The sequence below is a fragment of the Typopeltis vanoorti genome, chromosome 15 (assembly GCF_054136105.1).
Source record: "Typopeltis vanoorti isolate ZY-2024b chromosome 15, IOZ_Tvanoo_1.0, whole genome shotgun sequence".
Classification (NCBI taxonomy): domain Eukaryota; kingdom Metazoa; phylum Arthropoda; class Arachnida; order Uropygi; family Thelyphonidae; genus Typopeltis; species Typopeltis vanoorti.
Genome location: NC_143563.1, coordinates 97,331,069 through 97,355,442, shown reverse-complemented (window position 1 = coordinate 97,355,442; position 24,374 = coordinate 97,331,069). Strand labels below are relative to the sequence as shown.

Sequence of the window (24,374 nt, the reverse complement as noted above, 5' to 3'; positions counted from 1 at the left end):
CGATGCTTTGTATTTTATTTTTTATTTTAATGTGTCGAAACACGTAAGTGTATTAAATACCACTTTCTTTATGCGTACTTTTAAATATTTGTTCTCAAACATTATATTTGAGTTTTCTTTTGTGTAGTGTTGAAATCTAAACATTCCCCCCTTTTATTTGGTCATTCACATTAAACGGTTAATTTTTTTTTTTTTAATTGCATACGAAATTGTTACATTGAATTGAAATTTCTAGATAATTACTGAAGTTAAAGGCAAAATTTGGATATATTTGCGCATACTTTTTAATGCAAAATCTTGTCCTCGTTCCCCCTCCAAAACTAGCATCATTTGAGGATGTAGCCTAAAGCAATAGATTCACGAAAAATATGTCCCCCCCCCCCTCCCAGTAACTTTTATCGGTTCCTAAAATGCAAAATCCACCTCTCAATATTCAAAGCCCAGGTTAAAATGTTTTTCAATTGCGATCTTAGATCAGATGCATTTAATCCAGCATCACATCGATGCTAATAGCATATATGGGAATATAAACGAGTATTTTGCTACACTCTCAATGATGCATATTTCTTCCCCTTTAAAGTTTTTTTTTTATATTTTTATCTTTCCAGGGTTGAGTTTCATTCAACTTATAAAATATTTGATTTAAATTTTGTCATAGTTTATCAGTTCATTCGGTTTCCACTGGGTTATCGGAATTCTTCGTGGCGACGCAAAAAAAATTGCTAACCATCCAAGTTCCAACCAGTCTGTGCCCCTAACAAGATTAGCTCCGACATTTGTAACCTTCGTTTAACATTTCGCAATTTTGTTCTGGCAATGTTATAGTTCCATCCAAGTTCTTTCGAGACACCACGTGACAGACGCACTTAGTGACGGGAAGAGAGCACTGGAGGATACCAGTAGCATAACATGGAGCAAAGAACGCCCCTCTCTCTCGCGTAATTGTTTTATCTTTTCCCCGGATGCAGGACTAGCAGTAATTAATCTGATAGCAACCCCGGAATGAAAAGGAGACACGGACGGGAAAGAAAGGCCCCATTTAAATTATGTTTGGGAGTATGAATACACATTGTGACTAAAACACAGACCCATACAAAAAGTAGAGAATAAAACGTAGATTAAAAAAAAAATTCTGTCGATAATGGTTGTAATAAGAAGTTGAACAGCTTATTGAATGCAAAGATTTAGCATTGAATTGAGTGGAACAATTGGTAAATCATTATCACAGTGCTTCTGTGTGCTAACAGTTTTATTAATTAAAAATGAAGAGATTAAAGATGTCAGAAAATCCCTAATATTCATGCAGATGAATTGTTGCAGCTTATTCATAATTTATTTAGTGTCAGTTTCTTTCCTGATTGTCATTTTCAGTTCATTGTTGGAAATCAGCGAATGAAACACGTTTTCAACAATGAACTAGTTTGTTCTTGCAGGTTTCCAACAATGAACTGGTTAATTGTTGGACACTTTGCAACAATTAACCAGTCCATTGTTGAAAACGTGTTCCAGTCGCTAGTTTCCAACGATGAACTAAAAATGCCAATCACGAAAGAATTTATTCCTGATTATCGTATTTTGTTAATGATGACATCTCGCGTCAATGATCTACATAAACGCACTAATTTCAAACACTCATGTATTTCTGATCGCCTTCTGTTGTTTTCTTCTCTCTTTTTTTTATTTCCCCTCTCGTCTCTATTCTGGTATCCTGATTCTCTCTGTCTCTTCTTACTGCATGTCCTCTCTTAGACTAGTCCCCGTTGATCAATAGCTCTGTCACTGTGATGTGTTGTTGAAGGTTCGGAAGGCACTCTATCGATTGCCGAGAGAACAACGAAATCGAATTTCAGCGGGTTCTCTGAGAAGTGGCAGCCCGTTTGTCATGCCGTCTCTCCGAGTTAGGGAAGGTTGTTGGTCAGTGCGAGACAAGTGGAGACGCAGGTCGGGACAGGATTGGAGCCCAGTCAAACCGCCAGTCTGATGGAAGTGTCACTTTTGTTGATGCATCGGCGGGTCGATTTTAACCCCTTGAGGAAGGGACGCTCTAAATCATGTTGGCTATAGAGACACTAAAGAAATATTTAGCCTTTGGTTAATTGTACGCTGAAGGGCTCTTCATAACGGGCTTACAGCCTTTTATCTAGCATAGGAATTGAACCGGTTAGTTGTTGCAAGTTTCCAACAATTAACCGGTTCATTGTTGGAAACTAGCGATTATATACTCTTCCAACAACGAACTGTTAATTGTTGGAAACTTGCCACAACTAACCGGTTCATTGTTGAAAGCGTGTCCCAATCGCTATGCATCGAAAAACAGGTAACTAAACAAAGTGCAATCTGGAGACAATTTATCAAATAGAGCTTGTTAAATTAAATATTGTAGCACATCTCCAGTTATAATAAGTATTAATAAAATCATGTTTCAAGATGTTATGCAGTGTACCTGAATAGCACCTTGAAACGAACAGATTTCCCTCCCCCCCTTATCTTTAAATGGTATTTTGACTTAAACCTGATTTCTGTGTACTTAGAACTGCACATAAATTATTTAACCCTTGCATGTGATTAACGCACCACGATTTCCATTATTCATCTAGCTGTACGGTACACATGTCAATTATTAAACTACCACTGTTGCCTCTGCTCGTGGGCTAATAGTAATCGTTGTGCAACAATGTTGTGCATTTTTAAAAGTAGCACAGTGATGCAAACAACTATTGTGTTTGAGTGATGTAGCAACTAAAGTTGCTGGTTTTCAAGTAGAAATTCGTATTCATGCGATGCTAAAATATTTATTGAGAAAACCATCAGAACGAATTGGTACGCAAAAAAGTCGGTCTTAAACCTCTTTATAAAGTTCATTGTTGCTGTATTGCAATATACAGTTGCCACTGTCTGAATGATCATAAAAATTCTTATATTTGGCGCGCGTTGTGTTTAAATTTTTGATATAAGGAAACACGCCATCCCTGCAATTAGTATGAACCAAACATTGTAGAGCTTGAGTCATAGTATTACGTATCTTTGAAAGATTATTTCTCTGAGTGTTGAGATTTGTCACAAGACTGAACAAAAATGTAATATTTGAAAAACAATATTGATGCGTTATTCTTAAAATGACATCTGGAAACAAGGTTTATTTATTCTTCACCAAATCTTTGTGGCCTTAACATATCCGATAATGGTTGGCAGTAACAAGTTGCTTAACACATGTTATGTCACCTTTTGCTTGCTTTTAATGCCTCTGTTTTGTTTGTAGGAATGCAAAGACCTTCATGATCCTCGAGGGAAACCACCTGAAATAAAATGAACATATTATAATAAAAGAAGTTAGCATTTTTTAATTCAAGCAAAATACAATTCTTTCCTCTAAAGCGGTACTTTTATGGTTATTGCAATCAAGACAATTTTTCTTAATCACGTAAATTGTAATTGTTAGTTTTAGCAATTGCACTTCCAAATTCATTTTCAAGTGAAAACTAAAAACGATTGATTTTACAAGAATAAATGCACATATAAGACTAAAAAATCTGAGTGACAAACCAAAAATTGATGCATTTTTGTACATCTGTAGTAACAAGAAGGTTTTTTTTTTTTTTTTTTGCTACATAACTAATATAGATTAAATTTTACCCTTTCACTTCATCTGAACTGCTCGATATTAATTTAAATAGCAATTGTGGGGAACAATGGAGTCTTAAATATAATTCTGATACAGTTATCAGAATTATGTTTTGAATTTCTTTCTTGCAATAACTAACCTTTTCACCTAGAATAAGTTAAAATTGAATAAGAATTCTTTTTATTATTTTATTTGTTTATATAATAAGCAATAATTCACGATATTTTAAGCATAAAATACTGTATTAATTGATAAATTCAGTAACCATTCAAAATTGGCTTTTCACTACAAAGGTAGGGAGTAATAACTAGAACAATTGTTTGAAATGGTCAAATAAATAAAAAAAAAATCTTTAAAATCTGTTTAGATAATCCCAATTTATATATTTGTTTAAGTAAAATTTCTCTTGCAGATTATTGGTACTCGTTTTTGGACCAATGCAGTATATGAAAAAAAAAAAAAAAAAAAGCGTGGTGGAACACTTGTTTGTGGGCTGATCTCTATCCAGAAGCCATTCGTAATCTACCCTGTAGATCCGGGCTTTTGTAGAATGCTTAGCTTTCAGAAGCTCGTTCCTACAGGTACCTTGCGAATGTAGCTGCTTGCTGCTGGACCCCCATCATCATCACCATTAGTTCTAAGTCTGCATGCTATCGATCACTAGGTGAGGATTCTCTCTCTCTCGTACTGTTCCCCTTCCCCCTCCTCTTATTCTCCCTCTCGGTCTGCGACTGTCTGTTCAGCGTTTTTTATTTCTCTTCAGATATCCCCGTATAATTCTCAAGTACGTTTAACACCGAGGCAAAAAGAATATCTCCATTCATTGCATATTATTTTGTAAGGCTCTGCAAGAGAAGAGGCAAAAAAAAAAACAAAAAAAAAACGAAGAGGTGCTTATGAGATGATAAGCTTGTGATGGCCTGCAGGCCCTAACTATTCAGGTTTCGCCTTTAATGCTGATGCCATTACTATCGCCCATACCCAGGTTTTTTTTTCTTCGTCTCACTCTTCAATGTTTTTTCTCCTTCCATTTACTCCTCTCTCTGTTTTCTGTTGAGCTATTAAGTATAAAAATGAATATGAAAAATCAATAATAACCTTTCGCATTTCAATATATGAATATTTATAGCAGATAACACATATCTCGCTATAGTCGTTGAGTGAATCGATATCTGGTCTGGGGGAAATAAATTAGTTGCATCTCTTGTGTGCAAAAGAAAAGAGAGAGAAGGAAAATTTAACGAAATGTAATTACTATACACTGGGCGAGTCATACAGTTCGCCCGCTACCTTGTCTTGTGCTTGGAACTATTTCTTGTAGTTTAAGAACGATCAAGATGTATTCTGCAAACATTTTTTTTTTTTTTTTAAATGGAAAGTAATTTTTTATAAATTCTGTTATTAAAATCGTTCCTAGGTTGGGTACGGGAATAAACAAAAATTCTGTTTCAAAGTATTTAAAAATAAGTGTCTGCCAATGGGTAAGTACAATTTATCGAAAATTTCATATTATATAAAGGTTTGAAGAATTGTAAGGATTCGAGAGAAGCGTCCATGTAAGTTTGAAGAATAGAAGCTTTTAATGGGAAAAATAAGCAACAGTACTTCTAAATTCATTGTTAAAGTAGATCGCGTGAAAATGAATTTGGAAGTACAATTGTTAATTTTCATCGTTTGTAGTTTTAACAATTGCATTTCCAAATTCATTGTTAAAGCATCGAGCGATGAAAATGAATTTGGAAATACAATTGTTAAGTTAAAACTACAAACGATCAGTTCCCGCTCACTATAATGCTGCGTTGAAATGTTCAAATACTGCAGGCAGAATAATACAGTTTTTAAAAACACATTTCCCACACCTCGTGTGTATGTTTTTAGGATGAAAAAGAGCTGCAGCCATGGTGTAATAAATTATGTTAAGTACCCCAGAAAACATTGCTGTTGAGGGTTTGGGGATTTTGACGTCGACTTGACATGAAGTGACAGACGGGGAGAAGACGGTTGTTCTGTACAGGATGTTAAAAGCCCGCTTTAGAGGTGTGGGAAATGTGCGGGGAATGAGAAAGGAAACTGTACTTCCACTGTATAGGACGATCATGTTTCTCCCTCTTTTTAGCTCAAGGGAGTGCTTTTTGTACATCTCTCATCTAAAGAGGCTCCGAATGGGGATGCAGAAGACCTTGAAAAAGGTTTGACCTCTAATTTAATTAAACTGGTTCAGTGACTTTTAACACTGAAAGGTCTAATTCTGAATGCAGGCAGCCAAATTAAATAGAATGGGAATTCATTTATAGCTGTTAAAGATATTTTCGATATATACGTTCTATTAATGAATCAAACTGCCATGTCGTCTTCTAATTCTGTAATTGAACCCAATGGCTTAGATTGTTAATCTAATGAAAAACAAAATAAAAAATTCTGAGTCGCTACAAGCTAATACTCGTTGTGAGATTATGTTGAATACTGATGTTACTTATCCCTGGAGGTGTCACGTAACAATAATAGCCAATAAAGTTGACAACTCTGTCTTCACCACTCAAATCCACCGAACCGCAGCTACCATCGCCACCACTTAATAGTATTTTCACAATCACAAGCATCCATGCCCACGGCGGGATTCGAACCCGCGGCTTTTTGGCTGGAGAGTGGATAAGCTGACCACAAAAGTCCTATCGTCTGATGCACTGTTATGAAAGTCAGATTGAGTTTTGTACAGAGGTTATAAGTATTGGAACAGCAATAGACCATTATTCGACGCTGACTGTACTTCTACTAGTTTGTGATCACGTTTCAGGGAGTATGCGATGCCCCATTTGGTCTAAAGAGATTCTGTTTAGGCCAGTCAAGTTTTTACACTGTAATAACGCAAGCAGTATGTTGGGGGGGGGGGGGGCTTTAATGTTAGAGGCAGATCCAGAATAATATAATTTTGCTGGGTTTCTAGTTATCAGCTGCCAGTTATTGTTGCACAATCAAAGGATTTTGAAAGGGAGGGGATATAGCAACTTCATCCGCTGCTACCTAATGAAATTAATTTTTCTTAACTACAGAAAATGGCATTGCCATAGTCTCGTGGTGTGTTTTCTGCTACTGTTTCATAACTCAGGAAGATTGTACATGATTGTGTTTAGTGACTTGCCAACATCACAAACCACTTCAGTACTTTTTCCTCTCCACATCCCTGCCTATGATAAAGATCATTTAGATGCTGTGTAATTTCCGGATTGTCCACCAGTGTGCTCACCATGTCACTTGCATCGCGCCATAAATTTTATTTCCCAAAAAAAACGATATAAAAGTACGCCTGTGAAAATTAATTGTCTCGCTTTATTATTGAGGACAAAATTTACAGATGGGCATCGTGCCTGAAAGAAATTTTTAACTTAAATGCCGAAATCTTTAAAGACCATAGCATAAAAATAAAAACTGTTAAAATGTCCCAAATACCTGGCATATACTAGGTTCTTATAGATGATCAGAAACCTACTGTAGGTACTCACGCAAGGCAACAGGGCCATCAAAACACAGAAACGATAAATTGGAGTTTTCTATTGAAAAAAAAAAAAAAAAAAGCCAAAACGAACTGAATGCATTTCGCTTCAGCTTGGATAGATTTCTGTTGGGCTCAGAAATAATTCTATTAATCAGAAAAAAAAAAGTGTTTGCTCACTAACCCCCGCTTTGATATATAGGTTTCCTGTGACATACACGGAGGATATTAAAGAGAAATCGGCCGCCTGAGAATAAAAAGACAGCAGACATAGAAGGAAAGTTACATCTCGTGACCAAACGGGATGTCAGCAAGATAATGTGCGGTACATATCGCGTGTCACGAGCCCCGTGCTATGACGTGGCTACGAGTATTGTTAACTGATGACAGGCGAGAGACAGTTTAACGTATGAGCGGTACCTTCGGCTCTAACTAGCCTTGATCAATCATACTGGCAGACCACGTGATGATCCCATTCGCGCCGTAATCCTCGGCAGTACTTCCGCTGGAACTGTCCGTACCGTCTTGTGCGTCTCTGCAAGAAGAAATAAGATGAAACAATGAATATTTTTTTTTTTTTTTTTTGGAAAAAAAGATTATTCAGTTTTACATGATCACGTGATCAGAGACCTCATCACCTGCTGAATGTCTCCGTGTGTCTGCACAAGCGCGCGCGCACACACACGAACTGTTCCACTTATACATTATTCCAAAGGCAGAAACAATGGTGGTGGATGTGGAAATTTTCAGCCGTTGTTGGGGTTGTATGATTACCCGCGTGCTAGCCACAATAAGGGGTGGGGGTTCACGAACCGGAGAGCTTCACTTCCGCCCAAAAGGCCTACACGGTCCTCCGCTGGTTTTGCGTGCATGCATTTTGGGCGGGAGGCGGAAACGTGCCAGCAACAGAGAGTAGGGTCCACCTTTATAACCGTTGGCACTGCGGTGATGAATGTGTTTTGCCCGACAGGAGGGGGATGTACCGGCGGGAGTAAAGCCCCAGCGTGCAACGACTCGGTTACTCTCGAAGAAGACTCCTCCCATTTCCCTACGGGTGCCTGATCCTCTCCGACTATGGACAAGATTTTTCCTCTGGCGACAAACAGCAGTCCTGTCCGATTCCTCGAATGGGGAAAATATATAAATGATTCACCACCAGGCGTGACATTTGCAAATGGAAAAGGTAGAGCAAGTCCTCAGGGTGAAGCTCCAGAACTACCAGCACATGAAAGATTATGTGAGCAGGAATATCGTGCTGATTAATACCGTAGAAAAATGAAAGAATGAAAGCTGTAGTGTGAGTGTTACGTTGCTATGAACGTTTTAAAATGTAGTCCAGTGACTCCTTTGATGCATTATGGAAAGAAGAGTGAAGCTGCTTTAACTTTGACAGCGAATTTAAGAATGAACGTTGGGAACCACTGTGTTAGAACTTCGCAAAACTGTTCAATAGGGCTCACTAAAAATGTTTTTTTTTAAATCAGCTAAAAGTTCGCATTTAATATCCTAGAAGTGGTAGAAAAACTTTATGTACTGTATTGGACTTCCGGTGGAGAGGAGTACAAAATAGATATTCACATCGAAACTAATCTTTGATATTAGTCACTTGCAATGGAAATCGACTGCTCTACTTTTCAAAAGGATATTTGTAAGAGGTACATTGAAAATGTAAAAAGGACTTTTGTAATATTAAATGCACTTTCATATTACAAAAGCAGATAATAAATTTGAGTGTTATATTACTATTGTAATCGGCTCATTACAAAGAAGTGCAAGATTTCTTCGACTGGAAAATTTGATTTTTAACAATTGGCGACTGTCGGCTTTAGCATAGGGATACTTACAGCAACTTATAATTTTCACATACTACTTTTTACTAGAATAATAGACCTACATTTAACAAAAGTTGCTGGACCTTCTGAATGGACTTAGTCAGAAGGCTGATCCAGCAACTTTTGCTGGAATAATAGCCCTACATTTACGAGAGACGGTCATGAAGGAAACACAATGAGTCCATTCTATGTATGATCGATTAGTTTACCTATCTCTCTCTTAAAGAAGACCAGATATTTTCATGGCACGAACATTACATCTCCCCTGGGTACACCATTCTGACCAGGTAAACTGTTATTACGGGTTCAAGTGCGCCACCACAACTGTTTTGTTACAATGGCATCACCGGCCTTCCCTGGTGGTAGCGCTAAACACAGAGCGTCTACAGTCGGTCGTAGTGTGGGAGTCCCCCCCCCTTTTTTTTTTTCTCTGATAGTGGGGTGCAGTGAAGAAAACCGCCTATCAGTGGGGGTACTTCCTCCAGGATCGTCAGTCCGAAAATGCTAAATAACCTCGTGTGATGCATGGCACAAACTTGAGAGACGTGCTCCTTGGTCGATCCATCACTGGGATGACAGCGAATGGTAGAGAGCAGGCCAAACCCGATTCCGTTATCTCAGAATAAGGGGCTGTTGATAATATGTTTGGGAACAAGCGCGACATCAAGGAACCGCTGCCGTCTTAGACAGGAACAGGAGATGTGACAAGCACCGAAAAAGATCAGAGGTGAATGAGACAACGTGAACAGCATTAATGGGGGGGAGAGCCAGGAAAGTTGTGTCCCCCCTCATCAGGCTACAAACACGACTTCTTAATATCGCAGTGTTTCCTTCACACGCGCGAATATCTCTTATTTATCAAGGCATATACCGTGTTTGTTATGTGGTGTGAGAGACAGTTTAACTTGCTGACAGCTAAAAATGCCACGAGTTCTTTATCAAACACCGAGCAAAAAAAAAACCCTGAAAGATCAACAGTTTAGAAAATATTCCTTAGAATGAAAAGCAAAGATATTTTTTTAAGTGCTTACCGTGTTGAATGCATTGACTACAGAAATCTTTTCTAACCCTTGTTTAGTGTAATGAACATCACTAATAATAAAACGGATGAGTCAAATCCTGTTAAAATAACAGATTTATATACAAACTACTATGTGTAGTTAACATAAGAGAATATTTTCTAGCTAATAATTTCTTTTACAAGAATAAGGAAAACTCTTTTTTATTCCCACCCACGAAAGGTTGTAAACCTGTATTGTAAGTAGACTAAGGGATTTTTCCACTTTATTTTTTTAGGAGTAGCGATACCATTCAACACCAAATAAGAAGATTAATTTGAAGGCAATTTCCATATGGGGAAATAGACAATAAAACCGATGGGTGCTTATGGCCCTCCAGAAGGTTCTCTAAAGGAAGAAGTGGATGAATTTTTGGAGTCACTAAAGCTAACATAAAGAAAATGGGAAGTGAATCCCAACAGGCATATTTGGAGAAAAGAACAAAGCTAATCATGGTAAGTATCTACTGGACTCAGACTAGTCATTACTATCATCATGTTTCAACATAAAGCTGTGCACAAATTCACGTGGAGAGAAGACATACGAAAAAAATTGTTGAGGGGGGATATCTTCGTGTCGGTTTATGACACAATAGTATACAGATTCAAACTGGAAATGACATTTACTTGGTACTAAGTAGCATAATTCTTTTTAATGTGATATCCATTTTAAAGTTGACTCTACCTGTAAAAGCTGCTCAACTATACAAACATTATTGAGGAAAGAAAACGTGATTAGTTAGAAAACAAGAACCAAACCTTGGAGTCTAAGTGGCAAACTGAAGAAAACATACATTTGGAAAAGGTGCAGTTGTCTGCAAGGATAGACGAAAGAAGAAGAAAACACCTCAAGTTCCTAACAAATAAGTCAGAAGATGCTCTAAAAGAATACACAGAAAAATGGAAGAAAGCCGAGCTATGTGTACTCCTAAACACATCCAGTGCAAGTCCCCAGGATTCTCTAAACTGAAGAACAGCAACAATAAATTTGGCATGAAAAATAGGCAGAAACATGGTTCTTAGGTCCCTCCCCAAAAGAATGGACCAATCACGATATCCCGCTTCTAAACAATAATAATCAAATTGAAATAAAACAAGTAATAAGTCAAGAAATAAATGAAGGACCAATACAATTTAATGATCTAAAGAAAATATTGGAAAAACTAAAAAATAGGAAAGCAGCTACAGGAGAAGATGAAATAAATTCAAAACTAGACAAATACAGCTCTAAACCATTTCAAGGTGGAAATTCCACGTACAAACTTTAAAGGGAGGTAGAGAACATCAAAATGAACCATGACCAGAAACGCCACCTGAAAGTGATAGGTGGCGCTGTTCGCCAGCGTTCCAGGTGAGCAATTAGGGCTTCCTCATTCAAGCTTTCGACGTCGTACGAAGAACATGCGTCGTTTTACGAAAGCTGAGATGGCAGACATGCACCTCGTTTACCATATTATTTATCCAACTGCTATTGAACTGTTCAGTTTCGCCTAATAAAGTTTTTTACACTACTTACAGTCTTGTGTTATTTCTGTATCTTTGTGTCCCTGTTAGTACCTTCCGGTCATGCTTTCATATGTGAATAGGTTGATTTTGATGTTTTCTACCTCCCTTCAAGTTTGTACGTATATATATAATAAAAAAATTTCAAGAGAGTGGAGGAATAAGAAAGAATTAACCAACCTTTTGTATGCTGACGATCAAGTTATTTTTTTTGCTGAAAATGAAGACCAATTACAAAAAAATCTACACGTATTGAACAAATCAATAGAAGAGTATGACATGAAAATCTTAATAAATTAAACGAAATCAAAGGTAAAGAAATTAAAAGATGCAAACTAGTCATCCACGACAAAGTAATAGAACAAGTGAACAAATTTAAATATCTAGGAAATTACATAAGTCCCCAATGGAGAAATCAGCATTGCATATAAAAGCAAAAATTCCTAGCAGTCATTTGAGCTTTGAACAATCCAAATCAATTCTGAACCATGTCTTTTAGGAAAACGATATAAAGTCCAAGTAGAAGCTGCAGAAATGAAGTTCATAAGACTACTCGCAGGCTCTAAAAGAATAGACAAGATAAGAAAACGATTATCCATAATTATAACAGAAGACATCACAAAACTATAGAAAGAATGAATGAGGACAGATGGCTAAATATATACCAAAGGGACACCGATCAAGAGGAAACCCAGAAGGAGATTGGCAGAAGACTTTTTAAACCCTTGAAAACGTTACAGGCAAACAATTGCCTAATACGGGAAGGCATGGGTTCTCCATTGAGTATGCAGAAGTTTGCTGTGGATCAAGTAAAATATTTCAGCTATTTGGGCACAGTTTTTACTGAAGATAGCAAATTAAATCTGGAAATAGACAACAGAATAAGCAAAGCTGGTATGGTAGGAAGTCAAGTGAATAAATTTATACAGAATAAGAGGGAGAATTAGCCAAAGCACTGACCTAGCAGTGCACAAGACAGTGGTTCAAACCAGTTTTGAGTTAGAAATAAAGCAACTGATCAAAGATTAGAGACTACAGATATGAGGGTTTGGGGAAAAATTAGGGAAGCCAGCATGTGGCATCACTGGATCATTTTGGGAAAGAACTTTTTTTTTTTTTTGCAATGTCTTCAAGAATGCGTGAGCAGGGCTAATCTGAGGTCGTGTGGTCACTTAAACAGAATGCGAGAGAAAATATTAGCAAGAGGTTTTTGATGCCAAAATCTCGATGGATTGATTTAGTCAGCAGTGCCTTTTAGAAGCACGACAATATTGGAATGCTGACAAGTAATAGGAGATTCATAATAATGCAAACTTAACCGTGTAGTGCTGTCATAGTAGCTTGCATTTCCTGATTACATAATCAGGAAATTGATGATATAATAATCTCAACTTTCTGAAGCCACTTCAGTCCCCTTCTGATTAATTTTTGTTGCTTATATTATGAGCTTTGATATCGTGTACTAGAAAGCAAGGATTCCCACCAGATGTTTTCAGAGAGGAAATCAAAAAATATTTTTGAAGACCGGCTCCCACTGACAATCCCTTCTCTCTTCCCCTAAACGGGAAAGAGACGGAATTGGTACAAACTTCCAAACAGTTATTGGAAAGACAATAACTGTCTACTGCATTATATTCTCCTCCCCTACAAAAAAAAAATGAACGAAGTAGCAAGGATGCTTCAACAGTATCTACTACTTCCCTTGGGGTAGAGACAGCTTACTTGGCCACTCGTGCATATTCTGAAGCAGAGCAGTATAAGCCACCTGCCTATCCTTTTGGACAGCAAGAGTGACGGCATTCCACAGCTCTAGTCAGATGAGCTACTGCCAATCTCCCAAGCTGATTCGTCATTGTGGGAGAAAAGATTACCGCCCCTTTAAAATCATTAGCATGTTACAAGTTGAAGATGCCAAGAAATTATATTGATGAGATCTCAATAAAGGTCGAAACCAATTGATGTGAAGTCAGTCTCTTTTATATCTAAAAGTAGTCACACACAAACATTGTTTATTTGCACGTAGATAATGGTTAAACCAAGAATCTAATTTCTCGGTTAGAGATGCCAAGTAAAAAATTGTTGCAAGAATGAGCCCTCGTTATCCAGCATTGTGGGGTCACAACCTCCAGAGAATCTAGTTTGGTAGAGAAAGGATCTATTAAACCTTCATTATTTTTATTTTGGAGTAGCAAGTGTAAGAAAACTAACTTCATTGTGGTTACAGACCTGATGTAAGGGCATTAGTTGATGATGAAATGGGATTAAGTGAAAAGAAAATCAAGAAATGTGCTTTACTGAAAAGAGGTTTCCTTATAAACAAAAGTATAGCAAATAAGGGTATTATTAAATATGCAGGAATATCAGACCGGATAGGATATATATATCATAGTGGAACAGAAAACCATGAAAATAGTACAAATACATGCAGCTATGAAGTTGACGAATTCTATGACAAAGTGTCTACAGCTTACACAAAATAGTGTTGAGAGATTTTAATGCACGAGTAGGAAAATATAAAAATGAACTTCAAGTGTATACGAAATACGATGTTAATCTTCATGTTGAAGAACCAGTCGAATGCTACGATCACTTTTTATAAGAAAAGACCAAACATGACGTGGATTCGTTCAAATGGACAAACAAAAAGTGATAAACCATAGGTAGGTTTGCCTGCTTTGCGGGATGAAAACCCCTAGATAAACTGGAGAAAAAACCCTACTGTCCACGCCCTAGACCGGCTAACTTGACTATGGCTGAGGAAGATCTCAGGATACTCCTTCCCCAAGCATATGGTTACGAAGCGCGCGGATTTATATATATATACACCATACAATGAAAACAAAAATCGACAAATGACAATATACAGGGAAATTTTATCCTCTGCAAAGGTTAAAAATAAAACATCTGCTAGGGAAGGAAAGAGAAATCCAGTAGATAAAATGATACACGACACAATAGACAACAAAAAAATATGAAATTATTACGAAACAATATCACGATAGGGGAAAATAAAATAATAATACTAAAATATGAAAATGGTCGAGATTAAAAAAAAAAAAAAAAAAGGGATGGAGAGTATTTTTTCAAAATTGTATAACACCACAAGCATTGCTGAAAATACTATTACATTGACTCCTGAAGAAAAAAGCCTTCCGGAAGTACAAAAATTTGAAATTGAACAAGCAATGAAAGATGTGAAAATAATAAAAGGGAAGGAGGAATGGAATTCCATTAAAAATATTAACGGAACTAAAAATTATTTAATAAATGCTAAAAGATATAGCAAACAGCTGGAATAATGCTATTATGATACTCTTGTTCAAAAAGGCAACAAGAAAAAAAAAAGTCTAGCCCTATATTATGTGCTTGCTGTCACAAGCATATATTAATAACAAACACAATCATTGGACGAAGCCTACTCTAATAAACAATCTGCGTTCAGCACAATCGACCATCGAAAAATGCAGAGGATATAACTTACCATTGTACTTATAGTTTAAGAAAGCATTTGATTCGGTTAAAAAAAAAAAACAATCAATAGAGAAAGATGGAGTGAGCCAGAATATATATGAGAAAACAACTGCTATCTAAACAAAGCAGCCCATTCCAAATAAAGGAATACACCAAAGAGGGATGTCTCCCAAATTATTCAATGCAGCAGCATTAGAACGCGAACTAGCTGGAGAGACAAAGGGGTCAGCATCAATAGTAAAAAAACAATCATTTATGATATTGTAGTAATAGGAAACAATAAACGAGAACTAGAAGAAATGATGAATGAATGAAATACAGTATCAAACATAAAACTAAGAAAAAGACTTACATATTGAAGTAAAAGAATACCGAGGAAGAACTTTTACATCAGGAAAAGAAGAATTCAGCTCGGCTGGGTGGCTTTTGGCAAACTGAAAAGATTCCTGTGCAGTCAAATTTAAAACCAGAAAATAGAGCCAACTTTTCAACCAATGCGTCATCCCAGTTATGAGACAGGGCGAATAATCAAACGAATCCTGGACAGGATGAGGAAAACTGAGCGTAGAATGGAGAGAGCCTTGCTATCCATTAAACGGCAATATAAGAAAAGAGACAAACGCGTTGGAAATCGGGGAAGAGATGTTAAAACTGAAATGAAGATGGGCAGGACATATTGCACAGATGATAGATGGACAATGACCCAGTGGCACCCATACGAAGGAAGACGAATGCTTGAATAACCAGAGAGAAGATGGAAACAAATGGGGGAAGGTATATAACCATAAATGGTTATTAAAAAAAACTTAGAAGAACCATTTAGTGGTTCTTCTATTTCTCTTATCATATATAACTACCCATACAGTGATAGTGAGGACATCCTTGACCAGTCATTATTCAAATAAAGCTGCTTCTAGAAGAAAAAAAAATTCCAGAGACATATTTATTAAATAGATGCATGCGAAAAGAACAGATCTCGAAATGATTTGTTAACTTTAATCTAGATTAGCTGCTAATTAAAATTTTGACTATCAACATAAAAATGCATGTAATCCTTAATTACATGCATTTTTCTATAGCATGTAATTAAGTCTATAATAAATCTACATACAGCACCATTGTGGAGTGATGAGATAGATTCTTCTACCTATTGTATATAACATTGATAAGAAAGGAAATAAACCAGCCCAACTACATATTACATTGCGCTTCATCAGGAAAAAGCTTTGGTTCTATAATTTACAAAAATCATGACGGTAATTAATACGAAAGTTTATAGTACAATGAATTAGATCCGGAAGCCCTGCTGTAGAGACCAAACGCAGGCCTGGCCTCCCCCAACAAGCAGAACGATTAAATTTATCTTCCACCTAAAGGCATTCCCAAAACATCCATAGGAAGACACAAACTACGACCTTTAGGATGGTGAGCAGATATGCCAACACCACCACTCTTTGGCTGTAATTGAAAGGTCCCTTGAAGGAAACGAAATTTTTTTTTTTATTATTTTATACTTTAGCACTTACACAAGAAATGTAACGTGGTGGGTATACTCATACGTGTCCAATTCGCAGGCAAGAAAATCATGCCAATCGTTTGAAAGGATTAGAATTCATCATCCCAAACAGCAAGACAAATCACGAATGTTCTCTTTGATTCTGTATAAAAGTTCCGCTTGATTGTAAATACACTATCGTCGAATATTAATTAAAGAGAATAATTTTGTATTCAGAAGAAAAAGTCGAACTGTTTTGAAGAATACAAAAGACTGTATTTTGGTAGCACTGAAGAAGTGCATCCTCACATCGGAGGACAGCAGTTAAATGCATGATGAGGAATTGAGTCCTGTTAGTAGCAAAACGAGATTACAGTTTGAAATATGGAAAGCAACTACTTTACTAGTGGAAATATATTTGAATTAGAAAAGTTAAGCGCATGCGTGGCCATCGGAATGGTGTAATAATTTCTACCTTCAAGGAAGTTGCAATTCCGACTAATCATATGAAATATTTATGCCAACGTCACGTGTTCGTTTCTAACTTCTGATTTTCTTGTTACGTGAAAAAATGAGCAGGAAGAATCTCATCCGTATCGGACAAGAGACCACATGTTGTACGTGAAGTATGCAATCTTATATATTCTTCCTGAACTCTACCCGCTCGATACAGTCATGATATGAGCCCTCCAAATCTAAGGAACAGATTTAAGTTTGATTCTTTGCCGAAGTGACTTACCAAAGCAATCATCAATTAGGATTTTTGAAAACAATAGAAGAATTTACTCATTTGATTAGTAGTAATATGACAGAATGAAGATTATATTGAAAGCACATAAATAAATTTGTATAAATGTACTAGAGAACACTGTTCGACTCTATCACAAGTACCAGTCACCAGCTGAAGACGTACGAAAAGTGCCCTCACGGAACAGGCTTACTGCAGCGAAATAACTTCGTTCCACTTTTATTCAAGGAAACTCGTCTTCTTCTCATTCCCCCCCCCCCCCTCCATCTACTAACTTGTTATCAAACCATGTGTGGGCTAAGAAAACCAAACATGGTATAACTTCAAGTCCTGTAATCAGGATGATGGCCATACCATGAAAATCATTTACCACCTATAATAATTAGCCTTTTTTTTTTCTTTTATTATTTTTCTATTATCAAATAATTGTCTTTTTATCATAAGGCATTTCTGTAACGCATGCGCAATACAAAAATGCCCTTTGGATTTTCATCCAGCGTTCTTGTTGCGATGGTGAGAAAGTTATACGGTTCTCATCCCATCTAGATGGCTGGCAATTATTTCCCTCATGAAAGGTCGGGATTTTATACGAAGGGCACATCGGATACAAAGATTACGACCCGGATAAGCTCTATCATAAAAACCAAGGTCTCCTACAGACAATCGTTTATCTCCAATCACTTGTTTTGGTATCTTTGGAGAAGAGAACTTAAACTGGGCGACCGTAGTACTGGACTAAATGTTGTTGGAAGCCATGTTATTGAGCTTTCTCACTATTAATACTTTCCTATTTTTTTTTTCTCTCTGTATACGTCTAGTTTCCAGCTTCCAGAGAAGTTGTGGACTGTCTCAGAAGTAATCTCTGATGCCATACAGGAACTACCGACTTGCGGAAATCTAACTTCAATATAAAAAGGTAGAGTAACAGAATATTGCGTTCTCATTTGCATGAAGTTTGTGTTCTTTGCTAATTGCTAAATATTTTATTTCTAATAATAGGCATTCAAGATATAACCGCCCTTGAACTCCAAAGAGGACGCCGGACTACAGTAGAAGTAAAGAAGTGTTGCTAATTATGTGCAGCTGTGTTTTTAATGTAAATGTCAGAAAATAAAGATTCTCAATCTGTGCATTTTCATTAAAAGTATTTTTTTTGATCGGAGGGAGCAACTCTTATAACATTTCTACTTTCACAAAGGCTATTTATCAAATCCGTGTACGTTATAGTAAATTAACATTGCACTAGGAGAGACGAGAATAATTCTTCGGGATATTGGTTTATCAAAGAGTGTCACACGAGTGGAGAGTAACAGCTGCTCGGCGACAACAGAACATATTTGCTGAATCTTACACACTTCAAGCTGTCCGATGCATATGAACTGGCCGCATAGTTCAATTTATTCTGCCAGGATGATGTATGTGTTGCATTATTCTACCCAAGGTCAAGAGAGCACCTGCACATATAAACAAGACATCTTTACCGAAATTAAGGGTTCTACCGCTTTTGCCCATAACTGCTTCAATATGTCTGGTAGAAAGATGGGAGTATTGTACTCTACCCCCCCCCCCCCATTTAAAAGATTAGTAAGGTCGCTAATGAAAACGAATCTTGCCAACGGCAGTTCATATCACAGATGTCTTGTTGCAAAGTTATTTGTAGGCTGATGTTTAACGATGTACGTTGCAAACTATGAAGTTTGTACCGCACACTTGTCCAGAACATCAGTATGGGACCTCGCACTCATATTATGAGACGAAACTCCGCATCATTTACATTAAAATATCCAAACTTCATAGTTGGGACATTTTTTTGTCCCAATTCATAAACGGGTTCGAATCCCGTCTACGAATGAAGAATAGAAGGACTTTTCAAGTTAGTAGATCTGCAAATTGTTCACAATTTTTCCTGTGTCATCAACACAAACGAAATAATTATTTTCTTGGAATAAATTTATTTGTTGGTTGTTATCCAATCTAAACTTTCTTAATAGAATTTTTTTTTTTAAAAAGCCGTTGGCAATGCGGAGGTTTTCAACAATCACTACAGTTTCATAAGAAAAAGGACAACAAAAGTCATCCGCTGTCTATCGTATAGTCAGTGAACCTTGCAAGACGTTCAGCCGAAATTGAACTCAATGACTTTTTCTTGTTTGTTGTTAATTGGCATACAAAGATCACGTACTTAACTTCGGTCGCGTGTCTTCCATTTGCTCATCAACGCCGAAACAAAACATCATTGCACGCGCAATAAAAAGCGCTTCACTCACTAAGATAAGTTAAATAATGCAGCGATGTAATTAAAACGAGGGCGATATGGTGTTAATAAATTTCCCTAATTAGCTGTAGAATATGGAAAAACAATAATACCTTTTGTTTCGCGCAGCTCGCTGGAAGCTTTTTTGTCATCATATTAATAAGCTCACACTTGACAGTAATTAGCAATACCTGTTTACATTAATGCAGACTAATTATTATACCATTGGAAATCTATTAATTTCACTCGCTACTCGTCGTTATATCTCGAAAATGAAGATCGTCGGCAGCTAATTTAAAGCCGGGAGAGAAAAGAGAGCATCGGGAGAGGACACTACCCTCGTGTGTGTGTGGAAAGCTACAAACTTCGGAGGTCACGACCGTAGCGCCGACTGTGGGTGGTTAAAAGTGTACGCCACACACACACACGGGGGGGGGGGGGAGAATTAAGAAAGATGGGGGTGTAAAAAAAAAAGCGCGGGCATCCCCCTATAAAAGAAAAATTGGCACTCGTCAAAAACCCCTTTCTTCGTTAAACTGCAACAAACACCCGCACACCGAGTCCGGAAAAGCGGACTGCATTCTTTCTCGCTCCAACGCACCCGTTTGCTGCGAAAGTATTCAAGTTGGGTGATGACTAAGCCTAAAATAATGACCCGCATTAAGCGTTAATTTACGAACCGCTTTTATCAAAGAATAATAAGAAGACGCAAAGCCGTTCAACCTGTGAAAGTTACTAAGACGCGATAAAAGACTACTTCGGCATTCTTCCCCCCACCTCACCTCCCACATCTACACTATGTGTGTGTGAGCCTTTAGGGCGCATTTTCAGCTACATAGAGCTTTTGATTCGCAAATTCGCTGAAAGTTAGCCTGGCTTGCGCGAGTTCGTTGTGCAAGATTAATGTAGGCACGCGCCTCGCATTCCACGAGCAATGAGGCTTAAGAGTTTTCGTGCAACGCGCCAGGTCTGATAGTAGAAAAGGGTTGCTGCACAGCACTTCTCTCAAATTATCTCTTCCACTGAAGCAGCATTTACCAGTAGAGTATAAATGGATGGTTTCTTACCCTTGCCTTTCTTAGATGCTGCCGCTGCTGCTCCCCGGTTTGTCTGTCTGTCTCTCTTTTCCGGAACTGTATCTAACTTAGTGACTGGCAAGGCGGTGACTTGAAACTAAGATTAGATCTTGGTAAAATTGCCAATCCCGTTTTCTAAACATAGGCCGCTATTTTAAGCGTTATCACAGCAAAGAAGACGGTTTGAAAAATGTTTTAATAATTGTTTCCCAAGTAGGTGGGCCAAAATGCACTAGTTTCATATGAGGAGATGAGATTCTACTTCATTCAACGAGGTTATTATCTAAGAAATCGCACTGCGTCTCACATTCATTTATCTTTCACAAGTTAGTATACCGAATTTTAGCTAAAGCGTAACCGGTTTTTGAAACAAGAAATAATGTATGTTTCATTATTAAATTAAAAATTATAAGTACAAACAGTATTTGAGACGTAGCTAACAATTAAGTTTCAGAACATAATGAAACATACAAGCACAAACAGCTGGGTATTTGTGATGTAATAAACAATGAGATACTGCAATCTAGCTAACAATTAAGTTTCAGAACATAAACAGTTGGATATTTGTGACGTAGCTAACAATTAAATTTCAGAACAGTCACAACCAATAAAATTCTGAATCCACTAGTCTGTCGTTTGCTTTAGTAACAATGATTTCTGAATTGAAACCGATAAATTTAAAAAAAAAGTTTTAGTTCTGATTAATTGCAATTGAGACGCAAAGGTTAACGACCTCAAGTTGTAACACTTATCCCTTTAATCTTTTCTTTTTTTTTTCCTCTCCTTTTAGCTTTACAGTCTCGTGTTGAGATTAAAATCTTCACCGAAACAACAACAGGACACAATGTTGTTTTCAACATTTAAGAGAGAATAGGCGAGTGGTTAGTTGGGTGATCTTTTGCATCTTCTTAATCGCGAAACCAGCAAAGACGACAAGACGCAAATAAAAAAAAAAAGTATATAGTGAAAAGAAAGAAGAATTAGGAAGCATCTTCCTTGCTTCAAAACTTCCCTCTTACTCTACACCATTGTCCTACGCTGCGAGTTAGAACAGATAAGCGCATGCCGGAGCTCCATTCCAAGCAGACGACTGTGTCAGTTATCATAGAGATACGCACTGCATTCTTCGTACACTGTCCTTTTGTCATTCTCACAAAGCGCAATAATTCGTCAGGGCCTTGTCAATAACTTCCTAACTTTTTCCATTAATGAAGTCGGCCAGCTTTATCAGGACGGGGATGGTAGTGGAGGAGGACGGCGAACGAAGTGCGTGTGTGAGAGAGAGAGAAGGGGGGAGGGAAGAGGGATGAGGAAGGGAATAGAGAGAGAGAGAGGCACGTGCATACGCACCTTCGCACGCCCGCCCGCCCCGCTATCTTCTTAAAAACGACGGGCGAAAACGTAGAAGCGATAAGTTTTCGCTGATAATGCCGGCAAGTCTGCTGAAACGATAGCGTCATACAAAGCGCCCGCTGCGGTCGTGTATTTGTTGTGATTTGATTAGCGGAAAAGACTCCAGCATAAAGATATAGGCGTTGAAACAAGCTGCTTCTTGGGGAAATGAGCTCAATAAATTCCATTTTTTAAACATATTATGACTACTCGTGCGAGAGAGATAGGCTGGTGTTTTTTTTAAAAAAAAACTACCCCCTAAAAAAACTCCCCTGTTCTACAATAAAAATTTATTGATTTGATGCTTTACTACTGAAAAGATTTATCCTCCCACAGAACTATTTTAAACACTCTACTACTGGCTTGGGTGATTTGGGTGAAGCTGTTACTTAGTGTTCCTCCCCTCTTAGATTTTTTTTTTATCCGTCCAAACAAATGCATTGATGGACTTTTTTTTTTTCTTTTGGCATTTTCTCTTTGTTGTTGCTACTGTACGAGGGTGAATAGGCAGAGAAATTTATAACATATCCCAGCAATAACGCAGCTTTAGTGCTAAAAGAAACTATTACCAATGGTCCGATATTGATATTTATGTTCAATACCCAAACTGCTGCCATTAAATTTTTTTCACCCCCCCACTTCCCTCCTCGCGCTCTCTATTACCTCCCCGAGTCATACATACAATCATTCAGAGTCTATAACTGAAGAATGAAAAAAAAAGAAAGAAATATAATGACAGTTCAAATCTTGGTGCTGTTAGAATACAGACGGTGAAATCAGTGCAGGCTCGTATGTCTGTAGAAAGATGATATAGATACTGCCGTGAATGCATTTACGGATACATTCATGGATATTTCGCACTGTTTAAAAACTAGAAATGGCCAATAAATCTCTTCTTCACATACGTTCTATCTCTTGAACGCGAACGACAAAAGATTGTAAGTTCTGCGCTTTCTTTGTTGTAGGTACTTACTTTATCAAACAGCAAGTAATTTGCTATTTTTTTTTTTTTTTTCAAGTGATTAGATTCGTTTTTCGCTGAGGATTACAACTTATCGAAATTTGCAAGATTACAAAGAATAATGGAAGCAAAAACAGTCTCTGAATTATTTTAATGAGATAGTAAACAGCTAATTCATTGCCTTTGATTATAATCAACATATCAGTTGTTGAGTTAAATTCGAAACAAATTAATAATTCCCCTCTGTTTATTTCAGACTTCTTATCGTTTGGTATGTATATAAAAACAAAATCTTGTAAATTTCCTTTATTACAAATCGTGACGTATTCAATAAAAGTCCAAGCATTGTGACGTAAGTTAATCTTATTGTTGCTGGCCACCAACAATTACTGAAAGAGATACTTTTCACGGCATTCAAAAATACGATTATTATATTGGCTATAAATGTGATTACAAAATAAAAATCATCTTGTAACGGAGGAGTAGAAGAGGACGAACGCCTATAAACCCATCATGCGAGTGACTAATATGTCTATCATTGTAACATTTGATTTTAGATTACCCTAAAAATACGATGTGAAATGGACAGCGAGATTTGCTAATATTTCAAGTGGGAACAAAAGCGCCAACCCCCCCCCCCCCCATGCACACATGAATTTCCAATAGAGGCCAGAGCCAGATGGCCTCTGTACTTGGAGGTATCCGTAGAAGAAGAATCATGCATATCTATTAGCAACCTCGTATTGAGCTAAGAACACGTAGCAGGTAATTCACATCGTTAAGGAATACAAGACGGATGTTGATTAAGTTCACAGTGACCGGAAGATTTTTTTTAAAGGTAAAAAAAAAAAGAGAAGTGTGTCTGTGTTAAGGGAAACACACCGAGATATTTCTGTGACCCCCTTTTTTTGCAGGCAGGAAGATAAAAACTGGGTACTAAGGGTTCATTTATGCAAATCATGTGTTAAGTACAATGTCGTGTTCTGACTTAAGAATGAGGTGCCGCGTTTGTACCAATATCCTTGAGGGACTGAAGTGCTAATCACTGGGGTTCCTGGAATGTTACAGGAAATCTATAGCGAAATACATCTGAAAGAGTTTAGCACATTGCAATTAGGGGGAAATAAATTATCATATTGCTTCGGGTGAGACCCAAAGAAACACGACTTCGCACCTGATGTAGTATCGGTGTTGGCGAAAATTACAGCGTTCAAACATCTTCCACGTGATATCGTTCTTGCGGAGGTTTTTTTTTATTGTCTTGTTTGGTCTTAATGATGGCGAAGTAATGAACGATTGTAGGGTCGAATAGAAAAACAGCTTACCAAAGGTCGCAATAAAATATATCCGAGCCTTTATCGGAACTGGTTTCTATAGAAATGCGTTAAATCCACTACGGCATCTCTGGGATTTCTTTACCGCTAAATAAATTCAACATTAACTGTCAATATAAGGTTGAGTATAAAATGTTAA

General features: G+C 37.3%; 1 protein-coding gene across 1 annotated transcript in view; it reads right to left on the bottom strand.

Annotated features, from left to right (window-relative positions):
* Window positions 1–3,117: 3,117 nt before the first annotated feature.
* LOC150099014 (homeobox protein Hox-D4a-like) overlaps window positions 3,118–24,374 on the bottom strand; it is a 187,173-nt gene continuing 165,916 nt past the window's right edge. The window contains exon 5 of the mRNA XM_090405792.1: window positions 3,118–3,296. The gene's annotated coding sequence lies outside the window, so the exon portion shown is untranslated. The remainder of the gene's footprint in view (window positions 3,297–24,374) is intronic.